General features: G+C 44.9%; 1 long non-coding RNA gene across 1 annotated transcript; it reads right to left on the minus strand.

Annotated features, from left to right (window-relative positions):
- Positions 1-349: 349 nt before the first annotated feature.
- Positions 350-19341, minus strand: LOC119377093 (uncharacterized). The gene is made up of 3 exons (XR_005180746.2): positions 18975-19341; positions 16108-16349; positions 350-623 (listed from the first exon to the last, which is right to left on the minus strand). It is a non-coding gene; the product is annotated as an uncharacterized LOC119377093 (long non-coding RNA).
- Positions 19342-21789: the final 2448 nt, after the last annotated feature.

Genomic DNA, 21789 nt, shown 5'->3' on the forward strand with positions numbered 1-21789 from the left:
GAAAATTTTGGCGAGTCCGAGTGAGCTCTAAGGTCAAAATATATTCCATGAGCGAGTCTGAGTGAGCTCCACATTTTTTGCTGACCTATGGATGCACTATCCAAATGTTGCAGGTGCAGTCCCTGCCAGCTGCAAATTGTGATTTCGTCCACTTTACTTCCTTCACATTTCTATCGTAATTATTACGGAAATAGTACACTTAACACTCCCTATACTTACCTTGGCTTCATTACCTGTTGGTTTTCATTCAGGTTGTATGAAACAAAGAAACTAGCATTGTGGAATAGCGCAGATAACATACAGGGACACAGGCAAGTGAGACGACACAGGCACTAACTTTAACTGACGTTTATTTTTTCGGAGCAACATCACAAACATATTCAATATTTCACAGCCCTGGAAAGTCTTTATTGATCCTGAAAAGGCAGATGCAGCAAAGTGTGTCTGGTGGCTCTGTTGGCAGGCGATACCATTTTGCCTTAGGTTTTATAACAGCAGTTTGTTTGTCCAAAAAAAAAAAATTCTTCCTGTTCCTTTGTGCCATGCCCATCTTTTGTTGAAATTTTCACTGCATTCTTGTGGAACACGTGTAGAAATTTGGACACCTTGCTCCAGGTGGTGTCCTGCAAAGATCAAGCATTTTTATTTAGTGTACCAGTAGCATCACAATAAAGACAGAAACTGATACTATGGTATAAGTGTAGCCTTGCGAAAGAACATTACAGCAGTTGAAAGTACACTACAAGTGATTCAGGCAAAAGTATTCCTAGACAGGTATAATTCTGTACAATAAAGTCCAATCCAAGAACATTTAAGCATTTATCAGTTGTCAATGCAACTGATAAACTCACCCAACCATATAACAGTGTTGTGCCTTAGTGATGTGCCAAACAACCTTGAGAACGTTTAGGGCGATGCAGGCCTCTTTGAAAGCTGGAACGGTTTCAAAGGTGGCAGTTCTGCGGATTTCCATTCCAAAGAACACGATCTATTGTGTTCTCGACAAGTGCCACAGTTACTCGTATTCACGGTTTGTAGAAGCTCCTGCGAGCATAGCCATTGTCATTACAGATAATTTGTCCTTGCGGCGACGCGTAATGAGGACAAACAAAGCTTACTTGCTGAAGTGCTCGCACGCTCTTGGTCTTGTTTCTGTGTGCTCTTTCTGAACAGTTTATTTTATTCGTCAACACGAGAATATCTTTTGCCGTCTCAACAAAATAACAAAGGCGCAACTAAACTAAAAATAAATGCACAGAACCGTGTCTCCGTGCATGTCTCACACAGACAAGGCAAGTGGACTCGGCAAAATGCCTCAAGTGTTCAAAAAGATGGGTAGCCGGAATACTTTTTTTAAAACCTGCTAAGCTCAGGGCAGCTGCCAGTTTCGGTGTTTAAATAATTCACTTGAGGCAGAAAGCTCGGGCTGTGCACCATCTGATGAAAAGGGGCTTGGCTGCTCGTTAGTTGGTCTGGAAAACCCAGTCTTTTGGCTCATACAAAGCGCACAAAAATTTGTGGGGCACTGCATATTGTTAAGGAAGGCCCTAGCATTGCAAACAAGGAAAAAACCAAATTTCGATTTTTTAAGAACTTTTACCCTACCCTGTGTCCTTAAGTGTGCTGAGCAGTAAGATATTTCGATTGAGCTAGTGCAAGTGCCCGTTTGTATGCCTTGCATACTGACTTGCGTTCTTGTTCTTATTCATGGCAACTAGGTGTCATCATCTCTCTTACACAGGTTTTCGCTTGGCACTGGATACACCTGCATGGGTACATACCACCCTTGGCCTACCGTGATCAGGATCTTAAGTGCTTGGATATATAACTGGAGCAAGACAAGTGGCGGCGGAAGATGTACAGTCACTCTCAATATGACTGCATCACGGGAGCGCGTGGTATCATGAGTTCAAAGACTGGCCATGGCTTCCACTAGCCCTTATTTCCATAACTAAATGCTGTTCTCGCACTCGGGGATGATTCCAAATAAGAAAATATCATTTAGTTGCTGAAATGAAAACACGTTGAACCCATGCGCAATCTTTGAACTCATGAGGCCACACGCTCCCGTATTGCAAGTCATACTGAGTGGAAAAAATGTTTCTGCTAAAAGATTCTATATAAAAGTGGAAAAGTGATTCTGCTACTCCATGTAATCCTGCAGTCGCTAAGCAGGGGCAAGCTCATAAAGTATGCCACAAAACAATGCTGTCGATATGGTGCGGTTTGCCTAGTCTAGGAATGGCTACAATTTATGCCTATTGATGCCCATTTCCACTGGGCAGCAAGTTTGCCAGTTTCCCAGCATTACATCATGAATGTAGTGATCACCTGGTTTTTATGAACTGCTTGAAGTGTCATGTGAAGACCAAGAAGGGCTCCAACTACAATAAAATCATCTTTTTTTCTATAAAAACCAGGCAAGTACCAGAATCAAGCAATATTGCTCATGATTTGAGCTACGCACAATAATTCTTATTAGGGTCATTCCACGCCAAACGTCCCAGGCGCCATCTCAAATGTTCTCGAAAAAAACGTGCTGATTTCTTGCATTCAAAACAGCGATTCGCTAGAAGATTTCGAGAGAAAAAATTTTTGGTCACATGGGAGCCTTCCGAATTTCGCAGAAGGTCGTCCGAGTGGTGGTTTGTCAGAAAAATTATATTGAGTTATCGTTGCTTGCTTCAATACCAAATTTGTTTTTCTTACTAAGCAAAGGTGTTTGTGTAAGGTGTTCGAAGCTCAATAATATTAGTGCAATTTTTTCTGCCACAAACGCCTCCAGAAATTTGCAAAATGTCCTGTGTTTGCATTTTTTCCTGTGTAATATTGCGCTATGTATGAATATCTGAATAATGAATACTTACTCTACAAAAAGGTATATTTTGCATTGAAAATATTATTCAGACCACTGCTGCTTTTCAAGTTTGCGAGAAAAAATCGCAAACTTGAGGAAAATCATCATTTTGGTCCACACTGAAAAGCAATTTACACCATGTGGTGCTCTAATTAAAATTCATCTTTATACCTCAATCGAAAGCAAAGAAATAGTTCTTATATGGCAAGTTTTATCATTACAATTTTTGTTTTAAGGAAGAAAATAATTTTTGAATTTCCCCATCAACGTCTATGGGGAACTTTAATGAGGAAGCTGCCGTATAACCAAATGGGAAGATAGCCGTCAGTGGGGATCTTAAAAAATTATTTCTTTCTTAAAACAAAAATTGTAATGATAAAACTTGCAGTATGAGAAGGAACTATTTATTTGCTTTCGATTGAGGTATAAAGTTGATTTTTAATTAGGGCACGTGATGTAAATTGCGTCTCAATGTGGACCAAATGATTTTTTCTCGCTAAACTGAAAAACAGCAGTGGTCTCAAAAATATTTTCAACACAAAATAAGCTCTCATTTAAAGTTCGAACAAGGTGCAAAACACAAGTGAGAAGGGCATATAAACACAAAAAAAAAGGTACAAGTAAACAGAACAGCACTTTCTCCCTCCCTCCACAAAGTTAGCAAAATGCGCGAAAAGCAAACCAGTTTGGCATAGCAACTTGGATTTTCGTTTGACCGCCGTGAAAAGAGTCGTATGTGCTAGGCTATGTTCTCCTGAAATTTGAAACAGGGGACTTTTTATTTATGCCAACCTGGTTTTTGCAACAAACCAGCAAAGCTGGCTATCTCCAATACGAATGCTGGCCTTCGAGATCGGCAACGTGCAGAGCCGTCGCAACAAGAGGGGGATTTTATATAATTTTTACAGGGCTGTGAATGAACGAAGCAGAAAAAAGGCCAGTGAGCTCACTTTTGTTGATTAACAAACGCAAAAAGCCAACACACACGACCCAAACAAGGACAAAGAAAAAGAGGAAGAAGTGCGTTCGTCATTTTTGGTGACTTACGTTCGCCAAGTCTAGCAACAAATAACACAGACGGTCGTCGCCGCACTAGACCGACGCTATAGGCACCGTACAGTCGAGTTTTCCAGTGCGACTGCAACGCCAGAACGCAAAACCTAGCGGACAAAAAACGCAATAATGAGACGGGGTTGCTCAAAATGGAACGCGATGTGCGCGTCTCCCTCTCTGAATGAGTGGGCGGACTGCGGCCGGGATACCGGGGGACGCGTTCCGCGCGTCTGTTTTCTGCGTGCCCCTACGACCAATGCCAGCGAACTTGGGACGGGCCAGTGCGAGCAAACGCAGCTCCCTCTGGTCAGTGTAACGTGCCTATGTCGACGTCTATTTGTCCCACGCCCCTCTCCTGCGTGTGGCTTGAGGACCGAGCGGCATTTTTGATCGTATTTAGTAAATCGCGTGCTTTTCTTTATACATTCGTGCCATATATTATTGAGGACTATGCTATGCAACTGCCAACGTATTCGAATAACTACGCTCGCCTTGGTGTATCCTGCGCAGCGTCGACGTCGACAGCGTGAGTACGTGAACATTGTATGTACTACATTTGTGAACGACGCAGTTCATTATTATACCAGTCGTTGCATCGCTGTTGGGTCACTTCTGCTGTTCGGAGTTTTCATTAAGGGCCGCTTGACAAGCGAACCGGTTTGTTTCTCACGCGAAAAAAAAAAAAAAAAAAAGCGGTCACAATGTGTAATTTACCGGTAGGGGACATTCAATCGAATCCGGATTCCCAAACGGCGCAATTTTTCGAAGCGGGTCAGGAATATCTAAGCAGATCTTAGTGATATTGACAATGATTTGAAGAAAATTGTGACGCTGCGTCGCATTTAGAGGACGGGTGGTTGCTGTGTAGTTATGTTTATGGTTTCGTTTGAAGAAGAAAAAAAAAAAAGAGCTAGTATCGGCGTTGTGTGCGTCTTCCTTCCTTCAGGCTTAGTTTGTTTTGCGCTGTCCACACACGCACAAAGAAAGCTATCTTGCGCAGTAAACCACTCTTATGATAGCGTAATTAAGTTTTCGAAAGGGCTTGACCTCCACTAGAACATTCTTGTTAACCAAGCGTCAAAACTGACATGTTCTTGGGCATTAATGCCTATGCAATGAATTATACTGCTGGGTTCACAGCTTTATTTTTCTCTGACAACCTACGAAAATCTCAAGGGCACATGCCATTTTATGAATGTAAAAACATTTAAAAGATGATGTTACCAAACATTGTTTACGTCAAGCTCAACTGTGACCTAGTTCAAGTGGTTACCGTTCCCATTCATACATTGTACTTCAGGTTTTACAGCAGACTTAGTTTGTGTCACAGCAAACTATACTCGACACACTGTACTGGTGCAACAAGGTCATCTGATCCCCATATACTAAGCCTTAAAATCCTGCTACGTCATAATAGCTGCTCGTGTGCTATTATGCTACTAATTATTGGAGTAAAAGTAACCAATTAAAGGAGTCATAGCAATCTTGCTCTTTCTTACTTCCATGGTGCTTTTTCTGACAAGTTGTGCAAAGCGTGGTAGTTTTGCATCCGTTTCAAGGGAACTTCCTTGCTTCAAATCTAAACACCAAAGTATTTCGTGCTGTTAGTGGCTTACCTGTTATTGTTAAAATTAATGCTAATTCCTGTTTGTACTTTTTCAATGCTTGCCAATATCAGTAAAAACGACTGATCGACTTGAATGTAGTTCAAGTTGTTGTTTATGTATTCTTCTATCTCTCTCTTGCCACCTTTGTGTTTGTAAACTGTCAGAACATCATAGTGCCATATTTTTCTAACCAGACTGTATTAAAGGGATGGACACCCTCTCAGAACTTCAATTAGACTCATCAGCTCAATTATCTCATTTAACTCAATAAGCTCATTACATGCGGATATACATTTCTATTTCTTCACTGAAGTCACTTTTGGTGACTCACGGGGCAAAGTAGTGAGGCATAATATGATGGTGATCATGTGACCTTTTACTGGTGCACACAGTTAATGGTCACTATATCAGTGTTGAAATACAGTACACTTTTTTTTTTAAATTGTAATCTTTTCTAATCTAAAATGGCTCATACACCTTCATTTGTACTGAGCAGAACAGTGGTGCCGCCTTCATATGACATATGATCCAATGCTTATGAACGGCAGCATATGGCCTCTGCGATTAGCTCCGGCAAAGGGCTAAATCGAGGAGGCTGCAGCATGAAAGTTAGCTGAGGGACTAGCAGCCCCAGTAGAGAAGTTGGAGAAGTAGCACGAGCGCCTGGCCCTCGGTGGTGAAGGGATTTCACGTGACGACGAGCATTGGAAAAACTGATTCTACCGGTCTTTATATATATATAATATATATATCTATATATACGAAATGTTTCATAAACGTTTCCAACTAACTTATTTTGCCGTTTGAACGAGGTGCAGCGCATCTGATTCCACATCATTGCAGTTTCCCACTGACAAATGCATGGAATTAATTTGGTGGTGTGGCCATGTTAAGTGTTCTCTTGTTCTGCTCTCTGTTTGTCTGGGAGATTTAGGTGTATGTTAAGAACCCCAGGTGGTCGAAATTTTCCGGAGCCCTCCACTACAGCGTCGTCCCTCATAATCATAACATGGTTTTGCGATGTCAAACCCCAGCATATTTTTTTTAGATAGTGTTGTGATGTGACAGTCGCTTGTGCTGCGCCCCCTCTTTGTGCGCATATCTGGAAGCATATATACATTTTGGTGATGTGAGAAAAATAAACTAGTTGATAGTCTGGCGCCCTATCCTATCTTCTCTTTTTCCTTGCTTGTCTCAGTTGCGCCCAACAAATATTTTATTAAACCCAGCATAGCAAATGTTTGTCTGGGGACACATCTTGCGAACATGACCACGCTGCTGGCACTGGTAGACATTTTGCCAAGTGAACCCGCATGTCCTAGAGTCGTGCCCCGTTTTTCCACGCCTGAAACATGGTCTGGTCACCCATTGTGCATTTATGTTTCTCAACACGTGTTACACCTTCCTCTAATTCAGGTGAAGGCCTCATCATCTTCATGTTTTCTTCTACCATTTCTGACGACGTACTAAGTTATTTTGCAAGCCGCAAGCTATCCGGTCCCGCAGCATCTTATCCAGTGAACTGCTGAGTTTGCAGGTATCTGCCAATTGCCAAATGGCTACAGGAATATCTCTGACTGCCTCCCCTGGCATCTGGTTGCGTGAGAAAAATTTGTAGGATTGGGCTATTTCATTCTGGCTGGGCGAAAAGTGCTGCCTGCAGTATGTCAAGTGCTTCTTCGTATGAATTGCCTGTTCACCTTTGTTGGCGTGCAACGTCCACTCACGACGGCCACGATGTACAGCATACACTGTAACCATCAATATCCTCTTCACAGTAGTAATCGTTTAGTCAAGTCAGGCATAGATCACATTGGCCCAAGCAATGAGACACTAGTAGCCCAAACCACAGTCGATCACACCCACTGCAAATGCAACCGAAGGGGTTAGCTGTAAAGATGTGATGGAAATGTGCGGCCCTGTGGTGAAATGCCAAAGGTACCTGCAATGCAGCCACAGTTGCTGCTCGCTAAGCTTGTTTGCGTTCTTTTGCCATTGGAGCTTCCTCACGCACTGCCATGAGTTCTGCATCCTTTGCAGCCTTCGCTCTCCTTTTATTGGGCTGCATTGCTTAGCTGAAGCATTTGAGAGTATGCAACCACGATGTGACGAAGGTCAGAGAGCTTAATCAGCCGGAATGGACATGTCCTGAACTAAACCTTATTGCAAATGTTTTCTTCTGTTGCATCGAAGTGATCAGCTTGTAATGTGCAGTCTTGGTTAGCCGCGGTCCATAGTTGAAGCTATAGACCGCAAGGTCACTGCTCGCTGCAGCGGCCATGTTTGCGAAAGGAGTGAGCCGCTGGCTAGGAGAGCCAAAGTAGGGGCTAGTTGAAGTAACAACTGCGACAGTTCGCGCTCGTCCTGTGTATACCTGCGCATTCTTTTCATGCGTCCTTCTTTGTGTTTGAGCAGCGCACTGCAAGTGTCGAGCTGTGACAGTTGTTAGTTTGCACTCGCCTTGTGCGTTTTCTTTTCCAGCGTCCTTTGAGCTTGAGCAGCGCACAGGAAGTTTCTATCTGCTTGCCGTTCTTCACGTGACATTACAATTTCTTGCTATCGCATTCATTGCTTTGCCCTTGAGGTGAAACTGTGATTTTTTTTCTATTGTTGTGTTCTGCTTGCACAATTGTACTCAAGCTTTACAATTTCTGAGTTTCTCGCACACTGCTGTGTTTGAAGAAACCTACAATCAGAATAACTGAACAGACCTGCAAATTAGAGCAGGTAGCGCAAAAATACGAAGACACAAACGAGGAACATATACACGAGATGAGTGCTATCTGAATATGTTCCTCACTTGTGTCTTCGTATTTTAGGGGCGAAGCTCCTTAAAGGGACACTAAAGGCAAATAACAATTTATGTCAGAGTGAAAGCTCAATGTATGACAAGGTCTAAAACGGCAATATTATCAACACCAGTGCCCTACTTACCAAAAATTTAGCTAAATGTATCACATGATGAACGACACGAGTGGGACATTTTCGAAGTGATCCCGATGACGTATGGAAGTCTGCCTACAATAAATCACTAGTAATCAAACTAGCAGCAATAAAAAAAGAACCTTCCGTGCATCAAAAGACGTAATAAAATGCTGTTTGTTCGTTTCTGTTTGATTCATGGAAAAAAGAACCTCTGTGGCGTTGCCATGGGGAACGGCGCGCGTGGTTCAAAGGTTCCGTTTTCGCCGAACTGCACTTTGCCTGGTGCCCTGCTTCGTTTGGGTGGTAGTTTTGGTATCGCGTACTGCCGCGTGTGTTTTGCGCGCTCGTGAAAGTCGCTCTGACAGAAAGTTCGACAAAATGCCGCATGCATGTGATGTTGCCGGATGCCCGAATGGTGCACAACGCCAGTGCTGCAGCATGGAAACTGATGTGTCTTTTCACTGGGTGCCGCGGAATGAACCCTTACGCTCGAAGTGGCTCAGTGTCATGCCGTAGTGCCAGTGTGCTAAACAGTCAAAAACTCTGCGTGTGTGCTGACTGCACTTTCGTACTGAGGATTACGAGACCAACCGCAACTTGGTCAAGGCTTTCAATGTGCCCATCCGAGCAAGTCTTTGCCGCAGCGTCGTCGGCGACTAGTATCGGCGGCCGCGCAGTAAAGGCGGGCAACGTTGGGCACGGCAGCAGTGACGTATGAAAGTCTGATTTCAGGCGGGTGATTTGAAGTGCGCTAACGTGATGTGGACCACTAAAACGTGATTTTATTTCAAAATAAGCACTTTGGCATAAAAGTAGCACTACGAGGTTTCCGGACTGCTATTTCAACAATCAACGTCGACTTAATATTTGCCTTTAGTGTCCCTTAAAGACCTGGCGTTGTCCGCCGTCAGCGTCCATCATGGTACACGAAACCAAAACTAAAACTGAAAAAAAAAATAATAAATACATGAGAGAGCGCATCGAAAAATCGAAAAAACAACACATCTGTGAAAAAAAAAATACACGAGGGTGCACCGAAAACTGAACAAAAATCGAAACTGATTAAAAAAAAAATCTGTGAAAAAAAAATACACGAGAGGGCGCTGCGGTGCACGCTCTCTCACAACAGAGAACACGCTGCAATAAAGCTATCTAACGGAACCATCGTCATGACAGTATACCTGTTTCCGAATCTCTCCCGAGGCAACGTAGAAAAGTACATCGATCTAGCAATGAGCGATTATAAAACAAAGTACAAGAACAACCCCTTCGTGCTAGTCGGTGACTTTAACGTTGACATCACCGACGACTGGCTTGTGCAGTACATGACGTCTCGATACGCTCTACGATGCATTTGTATGACTGTAAACAGCCAACAACCATCAGTGAGATGTGCATAGACCTTGTCTTTGCCAACTCCAGCTTGGATCCAATTGAAGAACCACTGGCTCTACATTTCACGGATCATAAAGCGGTGATAATGAAAGGAAGACGGAATCCAGCACTCAACACGACATACGAATTATGACCGATAAAATGTATATACTCTACACACCTGTTGTCACTCATTTACATGGTGAAGAGTGGGCAATATCACGGGAGATTCACGGTTACTGAACAATCCAAGCTTCGCCCCACTCTTCATCATTCACTTCGTGGATATGCGTGGATGTTTTTGTGCTACCTGCTCTAATATGCATTCTTACAAACTCGCCCAGATTTCTGTTCTTGTAAGACCTACAAAGTCCCATGCTACTTTAACTAATTAAACTGCACGCCAAACCAGCAACCAACTGGTGTGTGATTATTTATGACTTCACTTCCATACGGTACAGGAGTCATTTCTGTACATTTCTGTATGGAGTTTTCTCATGTGCCATGCGGCACAGCAGTCTGTGCCAAAAGCTTAAGACACAGGGTAAGGCAAATTTAAAACATAATCACCTTTTTTCCCTCGCAATCCGAAAAGTGTATACCTTTGTCATATTCATGTTTATCTTAAAAAGTCTTTTTGTGGCTGAAAAGCAGTTTTTCCGAAAGCAAGTAGTGAGTGAACATTCATCCCAAGATAAGCCCCTCATATGCAATCCATGCTTACAGTCCATTTACTACAAAAAGCTTCGTGTACCAAAGCCAAAATGGTTGTCTAGAGTCAGCTGTTTATAAGAAATTATCGGGTAACTTCTAAGGCAGTCCGGAGACGCTGTGCACCTATTTATTCGCACTTTTTTCTTCGAAGCACGTCTGTGCATACACTTTCAGCTCCTAGGGTCATTGGTCATTGTCGTGTCTGTCAATAAGTTGAGATGCTGAAGGTAAAGAAGGCTTTAAAGGAGTACTGACACGATTTTGAAGTGCAGCAAAACGGGACGTTTTTGGTTTCCTTGGCATGTAGTGTTAACGCTCTCCCCACAGCGCATCCGCGAAACACGTATAAATATTTAAGTTTGATTTTAAAGTTTTCATCTCCCAGCATCTGCAAGGCAGCTTCACCGCATGGAGAGCCCTATGACGTTTCAAGTCAGCTCACTTGGTTTGCGAAATCTGGGTTCTGCATGCAGCCTAAATCACAGAAATCGCTGTCGGATGCACTGGACGACGGTTCACTCATCACGAACCACGTTCGGCTGACAGCAAAGGACAGCAGGTGAATATTTCATGGGTTGCAGTCTGTTTGTGACGTCACGGGCAGACTTGACACGCACTATGAAGCCGCCCTCTCGAACCAAAACCGAAACTGCTGGTTAAAAGAAGCGGTATTAAAAATATATGTAATGCATCCCCAGGCACCACGACACTCTTTTTAGGGTTCTCGACATCCGTGCTTTCATTTAGAGCAACAACCCGAAAAATTTTAAAATTCATGTCAGTACTCCTTTAAGGAAGTCTAAATTTCATGGCAAGCAATGCAGTTATCTTGTAAATGTGAATAAATACCAACGATATGCTGAAGTAGAGCACTGCACGGGCCGATTTTTCCGGCCCGGTCCCAGCCCAGCCCGAAAACGCCATGCTCCGGCCCGCCCGAGCCGGCCCGGTGTTCTTAAATGTGGCCTGTACCCGGCCCGGGCCCGAAAGGTTTGGGCCCGGCCCGGCCCGTTTGAGCTAGTTATGCCTTGAGCATAAAGGAGGCACTGTGCAACCATCGGTTATTGTGAAGATACCTGCCGCACACAAGATATTTTCTAGAGATTGTTTAGGAACTTCTTTCAGTGTCACGACTTTTACTGGTACTGTGTATACTTTCGGTTAATTACGCCCGTAACACTCTTGCGAAATAATTGCAGGGAAATATAAAATATAATTGGAGACATAGCTGGCTGTTTCATGTATGCACGCAGTGCTAACCACGCAATCTTATTTTTGCATTTCAAGAACGACTACAAAATATAATACCTCCATAAAGTGAAAAAAAAAAAAAAACATGGCATACATTTTTAGTTTAAGTTCTACATCAATTGCATACGAGCTAGGGCTGTTGAGTAAAAGTAGCAAGTCTGCAAACTTCGTCTATTGCACAATGCAATGAAAAAAAAAAGAAAACGTGCTCTATCTGCTTCTGGTAGGAATACACCATGCTGGGCAGCGTTACATAAATCAAAGCTGTCGTGTTGACTCCTCGGCAGGCAACTGCACCCAACTTACACTACGTTTTCGTGTTCAAAACAAGAACGTTCTTTGTCCCACCCTTTTTCCCCGAGTCACCGCCACCGCAGTGCCATATATCTGTCAAGCGAGGAACACCCGTTGGCGAGCGAGCCACCGTCTTCGCTGTTCCCTGAAGATGGCTGTCTTGTCGTCTTCGTGTGACCGCCTTCGATCTTTAAAAATGTTATGCCTTAAAGCAAGACCGGACTAAGGGCTTCCAAAACAACTGTCTATTGAGCGCCGAAGTGAACCAGCCGGCGGCCTCTTTAGCGCTCCCCGTCGAACGTGATGTGTCGGGTGCCCGGAGCGTGATTATACAGATACGTATGAGACCCGGGCCTAATACGGGCCTGGCTCAGGCCCGAGCCGACCCAAGCCCGTACATCACGGGCCCGATCCAACAATCCCTTACCCGGCCGGCCCGGGCCCGTGCAGTGCTCTATGCTGAAGTGCCACTTACTGAACGAGCAAGCTCTTAATCGTCAAATCTCTCAGCCTTTCGGGGCAAATCGCCTGCAGTGTGACAACGGGTATGCTCTAATGCATGGGTTCTCAAACTGGGTTTCAGGAAGGACATCTTAAGGTTCTGCGAGCGGCCAGAACAAATGCAACCCGCTCCTGTTTGACCTGCATTAGCAACTAATTTATTTCTTTAGACAAGCGAATTTGTGTTGCATACTGCATTTAACGAAACCATCGCACGCCCAATGCGCACATTGGGTGTCTGCAGGTAGCGAGACCCACATGGTAGCAGCACTAAAGGACTCTTCGTCTAATGAGCGCCACAAAACTTGCACGATTTGCAGACGCATGGTGACAGAATGTGCGCAGCGCTGTTAATTCATGCTCGTGAGCGTTCAAACCAGTTCAAACGACGTTAACGGGCACCTCGGCGCTTTGTTCGTGGCTCATGGTGTGTTGGCATGGCATGGTGTGTTCACATGGCATAGTTTTCACACATGGTGATTTGCCACTGATCCATGTTGGTTTTGTAATCAAACCGTGCAACGAGCGCTTTAATACGCGTAAGAGGCGTCGCTTCATGGGCCACATGAGCATTCAGGCATTTACAACCGACGTATCGGTCGACGGCTGTTTCACTGTGTGACTGGCATGCCTCCTTTTATGTTTTTGCAAAAAATAAAACAGGCCTCTGTACGCCCGGCGCTTCGTTTGCGTGAACAGATTGCTTACGCTGCACGGTGCCTGAAGCATGTAGTGTATGGTCGGCAGACGTTTTACGTGACTCGTGGAGCGGCACAGGGGCTAATTGCAAGTCTATGTATTATCAGGAGTTCTACATTAATGGCGATGGCCTCGATATTAAAGAAAGGAGAACAGGCCAACAGGGACACTGTGCTTGCGTGCGTACCCCCCCCCCCCCCCCCAACAGTTTCGATTGTCTTCATGCTCAAGAAAAGGTTAAGAGATTCCGCGGCACTCTGGAAAAGCCACTGGGGTTCCCCAAGGCCAGAAAGTTTGAGAACCCCTAGTCTAATGGATGTGAATATTATTTGTGATGCAATTAGACAGAATCACGCCTGCAAACTGTGCTGTGAAAGCATTGAGCAAATTGGAATTGCATCACAGACTGCTTTCATTTAATAATGGCAGTATCGCACGTGCCAAAATTCTGAAATTATTAGGGTGGAAGGCCTGGCCAAAATGCAGTCAATTTGCCGACAAAAGTTGACCATAACCTACGACACATTGCGGATAAAGCTCCACAACCGCTCACAAAAGGAGCAAGGCAAGCAAGACGGCAGGCTCGAGAGTGAAGAAATGACTTTGGCAATGATTACCAAGCTTGCAGCTACTAAATAAAAATGTTGAATGGTGTTTGTGGCAAAAGATGTTCGCTTTTCAGCTGCTTTCTTACTTTAAATATCATTATTACAAAATAACCAGTTAAATATTTTTTCTTGTATTTTGCATAAGGATACAAACTACCCTACTGCCGCAGAATTAAATTATGCACTTTACAGTTTGTGTTATAAATTTTGAAAGATTCAAATTAACCCAAAGTTTAGGTCTTAGTGGTAAAAATTCACCAAATTGTATTATTAGTCAGATTTTAATGAACCTGGTAGAGTTAAAAGAGCGCAAATTTGGAAGAAAAATGACGTTTGTATTATGTCAACATTCCTTTTAGTTACTAAGAATGCGGTTCCTCAGTATGGTATTATGTCAACATTCCTTTTAGTTACTAAGAATGCGGTTCCTCAGTATGGTAAAAAATGCATGGGACGTATAGGGCTTACCCCGTGCCCTCCTTAAAGGGACACTAAAGGCAAATAACAATTTATGTCAGAGTGAAAGCCCAATGTATGACAACTTCTAAAACGGCAATATTATCAACAGCAGTGCCCTACTTACCGAGAAATTAAGCTAAATGTATCACATGATGAGCGCCACGAGTGGGACATTTTAGAAGTGATCCCGATGACGTAGGGAAGTCGGCCTACAATAAATCACTAGTAATCAAACTAGCAGCAGTAAAAAAAGAACATTCCAAGCATCAAAAGACGTAATAAAATGCTGTTTGTTCGTTTCCGCTTGATTCATGGAAAACAAACCTCCGTGGCGTTGCCATGGGGAACGGCGCGCGTGATTCAAAGGTTCCGTTTTCGCCGAACTGTGCCTCGCCCGTCTCAGTGGTAGTTTCGGGATCGCGTACTGCCGTGCGTGTTTTGCGCGCTCGTGAAAGTCGTTCTGACAGAAAGTTCGACAAAATGCCGCATGCGTGTGATATTGCCGGATGCCCGAATGGTGCATAACGCCAGTGCTGCAGCAAGGAAACCGGTGTGTCTTTTCACTGGGTGCCGCGTAATGAACCCTTACGCTCGAAGTGGCTTAGTGTCATGCCATTGCGCCAGTGTGCTAAAGAGTCAAAACCTCTGCGTGTGTGCTCGCTGCACTTTCGTACTGAGGATTACGAGACCAACCGCAACTTGATGACGGCTTTGAATGTGCCCATCCGAGCAAGTCTTTGCCGCAGCGCCGTTGTTGCTACTGTGGGTCCCGCTACTTCCGCTCGGCTGCTACTAGTGTCGGCGGCCGCGCAGTAAAAGCGGGCAACGTTGGGCACGGCAGCAGTGACGTATGAGAGTCGTATTTTCAGGCGGGAGATTTGAAGCGCGCTAACGCGATGCGGACCACTAAAAACGTGATTTTATTTCAAAATAAGCACTTCCTTGGCACAAAAGCAGCGCTACGAGGTTTCTGGGCCGCTATTTCAACAATCAACGTCGACTTAATATTTGCCTTTAGTGTCCCTTTAAAGGAGTACTGACACGAATTTTAAAAATTTTCGGATTGTTGCTCTAAATAAATATACTGGTGTCGAGAAACCTAAAACGAGTATTGTGGTGCCTGGGAATGCATCGTATATATTTAATTACCGCTACCTTAAAAAGACACTTTCGGTTTTGATATCAAGGGGGCGGCTTCTCAGTGACGTTTCATATCAGTATGACGTCACGGGGATACAGAAACTCGCGACGTACTAACGGCAAATCCGTCATCTGCTCGTGGTGCACATAAACAATGATGAGTGAACTGTCGTCCAGTGACCCTGACAGTGTCTGCGATTTAGGCTGCATGCAGGACGCAGAACTCGCAAACTCGGGGGAACTGTCTTGACTCGTCGGGATAATGTCCATAGCAGTGGGGCTGGCTTGCAGATGCTCAGCGACGAAAACTTCAATGTCAAATTAAAATATTTTATACGTGTTCTCCGACACCGGTGTGTGGACAGCGTTGACATTGCATACCAAGGAAACGGAAAATGTCCCTTTTGCGATGTCTCAAAATCGTGTCAGTACTCCTTTAAAGGGATATGGAACAGAACATTCACCACCGAGATTTTCAGCCCAATTGAAAGCTTGGGTGCTGAAATTGGTTGCCACAACCTCGTTTTCAGGCAGAAACTAGTGGGAAGTAATGAATTTAAGGCTTGTTTCACAAACTGCCATGTCTAGCGGCCGCGCTGTGAACTAGAAGTGACGTGTAACTTACCGGAAACTGGCTTCTCAACCAGGCTCCTGGGTGGGGGCACATCTCGATGCCTTTGTGGGAAAGGCTGAAGGGACGTAAAGGAGACATGGAGAAGGGGAGGTAGCACGACAGGAAAGCGCACACCAACTGCCTGTCTCTACTGCTGCTGCGTCCACCACCAGCGCACACTGCCGTCGAAGAGCTGTTCCACACGTACTGGTGTGCATCTGCCACATGCTCACAATCCTCCAAAGACTAGCCATCTGTTCAAAAGATGTGCGAAATAAAATATGTTTATCAGAACAGTTCACTCTTCAGAGTAACATTTCATTGATTTTGTTAATTTTTTCATATTTATGTTCAGTATCCCTTTCAAGTTGTATATTGTGAACAGTAAGCAAATGCAGATGAAATGCAAGTCTTCTATGTTATAATTTTAACATGAAAACTTTATCATTATGTACCATTATGTAATCACGCTGTCACACAGCATGGTTCTGACTATTCAATCAGCTTCTTCACGATAAGCTAGGGATAAATAAAGACAAATATATCGAACCCATGAACCCACAAATAACACAGTCCGGACCATAGCAAGAAGGTGTGAGAATTTTCAAGCAGGGCAACTGCTTTTCAAAAACCGTTCTTTTCCCGAACAGCACACTGTGGGAATGTTCCTGCCTGATGAGGCTGTTATGCAGAAGTGTTCCTTCATTCATGAATGCAATAGCGAAGCTTCTAGCCATCCTTTGAACATAAAACTTTTTTCCAGATATCCCATGTTTTCACCACTGTGTGCACCTGACTCACATTTGTCTCTGCTGTGATGAGCACTTAGTTTGATTATCTATGAAGACCTGCTCAATGTGTTGTATTTCTTGTCTTCATCTGTATTTTACTGGCCATGGAAGTTCATTACAAATAAAGATCACTGAGGGTGCAAAGAGCATATGCAGTGGCCACAGGCACAGGCTTGCTGAATTGCTACCATACCAGCAAATAAGCCGGATGTCCGGGTCTGATCTCTTTCATCGGAAGCATCATCAACAGCCTGACTACACCCGAAGGCTTCTTCTATATTTCGCTAATCAACTTGGTCCTGTGTCAGGCGCAGCCCCATTATCCATGCAAACTTCTTAATATCAACTGTTAACCTTACTTTCTGCCTGCCCGTCATTGTAAGCATAACTTCCTACTAATAACACAAGAGTGCAATCTGGACATTAAGGCTGGTGTTCACTTTGTGCACACACAATTTGGTAATTGAGGACCTAAGGTATGACATGGCAATTCTACTTTCTACAACATTACAATGCTTCTACGAAAAGTTTTGCAACAGTTTTGAAGATCCTGGGGAGTACTGCCAGCGCACATGGTTATCCTGTAATGCTAAGGCAATGTCTAGAAAATGTACTACACAACTCTGAGGCCTTTATTCGGAAAATTTCAACCCTCCTCTATTTTCTCGGAATGGTTGCTCACTAAAAGGGCACAGTGTGCCTTTCCGGTTCCATTTTCATTGCCTGGTTCTTTTTTCTTGCCTGTGCCTGCATGCCTCACCTTCTTTCGTGTTGAATCTCAGTCAAATAGCTCAATTTTCTGAGGTGATGTGCATGCATTTTAACATAAAAACAAATGCAATGAATGTAAACGTGGGGCACTTTGGTAGGAGAGTGCAGGTAATCTGCTGCAGCCCTATCTATCCCTACAGTAACGAAAAAAAGCCGAGTTGGCAATGGCGTGGAAACTCTGTTCAAATAAACCAGACGTAGACCAGCTAATGATTTCAATCTCAAGAAGGCAGGGTGTGCTGCACGAAGAAAGATCACGGGGAAAGCAGGGCTTGAGAGGAGGGCAGCATGTAGCTCACTAATGAATAAGGCTCGGCCATACACTAACTTCACGTGAGTGGAGTAACACGGTAATGCAGCCGGCAGTGGCAGTGCACCGCTTTTGCCTGTGACTGAAGCTTAGTACCTCAGCTATCGTTCGTGCATTGTTGGGCAGCAATAGGTAGTTGAACTTCTTGTCCAGAAGTACTTTAAAAATATGAAGCAGTTATTGCATATAAACTATTGTGCTAAAAAGAAATACACTGCAAACCATATGTAATAAGATTTCAATGATGTACTACCTGCATAGCTTCCAGTGCTGCCTAGTATGTAAGCAGTAGACTATAGTAGTTCTAAGTTACCACACAGCCATAATGGCTCACTACATTTTATTACAGTATTGCAAGCAGGCAACTTTGGCAGGCAAGCAGGCAAGTTTTCTGTGACGACGAACACTCCTTTGTGCCGGCAAATAGATGTTAGGAAGCTGTATGAAATTAGGTTTGCTTTCTTTTATTATTTTATTTTCAGCCCGCCTGAACTACGTAAGCAGCATTTTGTGGTTGCATACGACACCTCTCACCCCTTATGCTAAATATATCCTTTGCTGTCTCTGGAAGCAAGAAACGCCCGAGTTTACAAACACTGCTGGCACTGGCTGTTCTTCGCACAGCTGTACCCGTCACAATCAAACATGCTTTTTCGGTAGGACACTGGTGTTACGGCGAATGCACCAAGCAACAAAATTGAGGAGTCCCCTACTAGACAGACCTTTCTTACGACGTAAAGCGCAACAGATCGCAGCATCACCATGCTCGTGCAGAATTACGAGGTGACAAAAGCAAAGTATAAGAACACGTTAAGAAAATGCAGTCACGAAATTAACGTTATATATGGGGACGAGCGCAGAGGGGATATAAGACTGATGGGAAATAACACCGCTACCTTGCGTAGCAACCGAACACAAGAACAAAACAAAAATATTTGGGCCTCCGTAACAGCGCGAGCAGGAAATGTAGGCTTATTGTCGCTTAATTACTAAACACTTTCACATACCTTTTGCACCACGCATCGTACTGTTGGGCTGAGTCCACGATCGATGGTTCACATTCTTCGCCGCCCTGTCTGCCACAGGCTTCATTTTTTTTCACGGCCACGAAGAACTCTTCTTTCACTTGATTCGGCATCCCACGTACGCGATATGCGCGAGCAAAGCAGTGGGCCGTGCAGGCTCGCGCGCGATTACTTACATATGCAGCCACTTTGGCGTAATGCCTACACCGCGTATATGTTTACACAGCGCGGCGTATATCATCACACAACACCAGAGAAGACAACACAGCAGCACAGCCAGACGAGACCTTCAAAGCTTCAAATGTACCAGTACCCCCGCCGCCATCACAGCGCGCAGAAAAAATCGGCGTACGAAACAGCGGCGCGGTCGGGCGCAGCTGGCGCCCACCGCCGTTCCGCCGTTGCTATGGTATGACATCAGAGCGTCCTATGGTGAAAGCAGCCAATCCGCGTGCAGGCCCGGTTGCTAGCTCTGTATCCACTAGATCCTCAATATGCGCTGCCCGTTCGCCTTGACCTTTAAAACTCACGTTCGGCAACTCACTGGGGAGGGAGTGATGTGGTGCACGCTAGCAGCGCGCCACGCGCTGCCGCTCTGGATGTGTGTTTAGATTACGTGGCCGCGCCCCGACGGGCGCCGCGGTAACCGGAGCCTGCCCGCTCGCAGGCATCCTTCTCCTCTGGCCCCATCGGCGCTCCGGCATCCCTCTCTCAGGAGTGTACTGTACTCTCTCTCCGAGAGAAGAGAAAATAAAAGTCAGTTATCGTTTGGGATTCACGGCTTTCGGGTGAATCAATCCTCGCCTGCGCTAGCATCCCACAGAACTTTCCTCCTCCGTGCCCTCTACACAAGCTCGTTTCCCGATGTATTGCCAGATGGCGCCCATACCTCACGCAGCGCTCCTCTATTACAGCCTCTATCGTCTTTCGACGACATTTGCAGGCGAAGCACGCAGATACGCGGCTAATTTTTTTCTGTTCTCTTACTCTTTTTTTTTTGTGGCGCTCACCTGAGAAACCGCAGCAAATCGCGGAGACCACAAACTAGCTAAGGACCTTAGTGCGGTGCCGTGTGCTATCTGCGCAACTTCTTTCGGAAAAGGCTCCTTCAGAGCAACGAAATGGGCTTACTGCTAAGTACATACTTTTGCCCAAGAACATAGAAAACGACTCCCCGCTGTGCGTACAAGAACAAGAGAACGAAACGTCCCTGGCCAGCTGTCAAAGATGACAACCCGCTTTTTGGGCCCTCCGCTAGCAAAATATAATACTTCAAAACGTACCCGCCGCAACGGTACCGTCTTTGGCAACGCCCCCGCAATGCAGTGCCGTCATTTCCGGTACAGTCGGGCAACTCGGTTGTCCTCAGCGTTTTTTTAGGTCACCTGTGCACTTGTTTACATTTCAAAAATGGCGTCGTTTGACTCTGCTGGACGAGCTGCTGGTCTGCTTCTTGCTCAAAGCAATAACGAGAGTTCCGACAGCAGCAGCGATGACGAACCGTACGTCCTCTACGAAATGATGTTTAAAGAAATGTTCCCTGACGCGCTGTGCGCGCGCCCAGATGTTATCCGCTATACGTCGAAGAAATTTCCATGTGCTCGTCCACATTTGTCAGCGCAACACAAGAAAACGGCACGCCTGCTTGACGCCACCGCGTGGTCGAAATGCGCGCTTTGCATGCTTTGCATCGGCGACCCATGGAAATGCACGGAGCGAAAGCAGAAATAGTTTCCGGAGCCGGTTTACGTCACGTATGCATCAGATGCGCCTCGGTTGCGTGCTAGGTAGGATACCGCAAAAACACCTCGCGGAAGCCCTCCAGGGCATTTCTGTGAGTATACTTTCGAAAGTAACTGTGTTCTTTACTGTCAAATAATCATTTTCGACGAAGTGAAAGCACAAGACAGTCTACAGTCGCTCTCTCTTTGCAGAAAACCGAGCACCCGCTTCACGCGGTCATCGCGTTGGAGACCCCTGAACCGGCTTCTTGCGTGAAAGGTAGTCAGTCGCTGAGTGCAAAACACGTGAAATATCTCGTTAGAGTAGCCTGCCTGTATAACCAAACGGAGCATAACAGAAAGAAGCCTCAAGCCAGCGATCGCACGGGTTCGCGACGACGGACGGTGCCTCTGCATGTATGAGCGTCTGCATGTATGTTCGTACTGATGGTTTCGCCTTTGCTACGAGCGCGTTTTGGCACCGCGCTGTGAAATTTAGGCCGCAAAATATGAGAATTTGTGAGTACACAAACAACTACTGTTGCGCGGACGCTATCAGAGCAGTTCGAACACAATTTCGTGACAACTGCGGCTTCGGCGCGCATGGCTACTTTGTGATGTGCCGTCCCGACGATTCAGTGTTTTTTTTTTCGGTCTAAATTCGGGTACGTTTCAATGTCACTTGACAAGTTGTCTCGCACTGCGTATTGATCGGTCTTCTCAGCGAGTAAGTACCGCTGCTTCTGTTTCTTTATTCAGTGCATTCGTTTCGTTTGGTGCTCACACAACACGTGAGCAAATGCGACGCCTTTTTTTTAAATGCTCCTTACCTTCCCTTTGCATTCTAGTGAACTTGCCGCTCTCTGTCATCAACAAATTCATAGACCAAAGCTTCACCACTTTGAGATTGCTGGTGGAAGGAGAACCAGTTTACGAGACCGAGCATGTAGCAGCATGCAGCGCCAAGAAAAAGAAAGAAAATACAGTAAACGTTTGCCGGACTTGTTCTGCAAGCGTCGGCTGTGAACTAGGACCCACGTGAACTTGAAATAGCGGTGAATAAAATAGAAGTTATT

The sequence above is a fragment of the Rhipicephalus sanguineus genome, unplaced genomic scaffold (genome assembly GCF_013339695.2).
Source record: "Rhipicephalus sanguineus isolate Rsan-2018 unplaced genomic scaffold, BIME_Rsan_1.4 Seq345, whole genome shotgun sequence".
Lineage (NCBI taxonomy): Eukaryota > Metazoa > Arthropoda > Arachnida > Ixodida > Ixodidae > Rhipicephalus > Rhipicephalus sanguineus.